The 1,332-nt window shown below is 43.5% G+C and overlaps 1 non-coding gene across 1 annotated transcript; it reads right to left on the bottom strand.

Moving 5' to 3' along the window:
- Positions 1 to 993: 993 nt before the first annotated feature.
- On the bottom strand, positions 994 to 1,113 carry LOC148165392 (5S ribosomal RNA). Its single transcript, XR_015771515.1, has one exon. It is a non-coding gene; the product is annotated as a 5S ribosomal RNA (ribosomal RNA).
- Between the last annotated feature and the right edge of the window lie 219 nt (positions 1,114 to 1,332).

The raw sequence follows: 1,332 nt of genomic DNA, 5'->3' as shown, positions 1-1,332 counted from the left end.
CCTTTACGCAGAAGACGATGAATTCTGCCGACGGGAAACTGAAGTCCGGCACGACTGGAACGAGACTTCGCCTTTCCCTTCACTTTACCTCCTTTTCCTCTTCCGGACATGTTGTTATACGATATAAACAGCAAAACACCTACTGCGACTGACACGAAGCGCACTGACAAACGTACGGCTTGAAATAAATGCCGAACGCGGCGAAGGCTAGAAATTTATATGGTCGGTACAGCGCCATCTCGTTAGGGCAATGGTCGAACGACGAACTAAGGCGGAGCGCCTGTTTGTCGCTCGCTCGTTATAAATAGAGGGATTTTAGGTGTGCGGCGTTTTAGATCGAGTATACTCGTCGTAACGTGCACGTCGTGTCTGTCTCGTTTTCTGTTTTTAAACGTTTTTTTAACTCGACGACTAGAAGAGAATGCCACCCAAGACCAGCGGTAAGGCGGCCAAGAAGGCCGGAAAAGCTCAAAAGAACATCTCGAAGAGCGACAAGAAAAAGAAGCGCAGGAGGAAGGAGAGTTACGCCATCTACATTTACAAGGTGTTGAAGCAGGTCCATCCCGATACCGGTATCTCCAGCAAGGCTATGTCTATCATGAACAGTTTCGTGAACGACATCTTCGAACGTATAGCTGCTGAAGCCAGTCGCCTCGCTCATTACAACAAACGTTCGACCATAACCAGCAGGGAGATCCAGACGGCGGTGCGTCTTCTTTTGCCCGGTGAATTGGCGAAGCACGCCGTTTCTGAAGGAACCAAGGCCGTCACCAAATACACCAGTTCAAAATAAATCCTCCTCGAGCAGCTTGGAAGTTGGTTGGAAAAAAAAGAAAAAAAATCGGTTCTTTTCAGAACCACAAATTCAACTCGAACGAATTAAAAATTTTCGTCTTCATACTATATAAGTTCCTGAGAGAAAATATAAATAGTGAAAAATATATTTAAAAAAAGTTTGACATCAGAAATGTTAATAAAAAAAGAAAAGAGTAGAGACAACGGCACGCGGTGTTCCCAAGCGGTCACCCATCCAAGTACTGACCGCGCCCGACGTTGCTTGACTTCGGTGATCGGACGAGAACCGGTAGTTTTCAACGTGGTATGGTCGTTGCCTGGTAAAATTTTCCAAGATGGTACGTTGACGATTTTTTGTGATTGTTCGATCGTTTGGATGTGACATTTTTCGATGGTACACATGTCAGAAAATGTACAAGATTTAAAAGAAGAAAAAAAAAAAATTTTTTTTTGCGAGTCGTTTTTTAGTTTTTTTTTTGCGACAAAATGACGAAAAAAAAAAACTCGTATGAGGCGTTAAATTAAATTGTTCGTTTG

The sequence above is a fragment of the Gnatocerus cornutus genome, unplaced genomic scaffold (assembly GCF_029298725.1).
Source record: "Gnatocerus cornutus isolate USDA-ARS CGAHR unplaced genomic scaffold, icGnaCorn1.1 ctg00000335.1, whole genome shotgun sequence".
NCBI lineage: Eukaryota > Metazoa > Arthropoda > Insecta > Coleoptera > Tenebrionidae > Gnatocerus > Gnatocerus cornutus.
The sequence above is the reverse complement of the archived record's forward strand: the minus strand, read 5'-3'. Positions and strand labels throughout refer to the sequence as shown.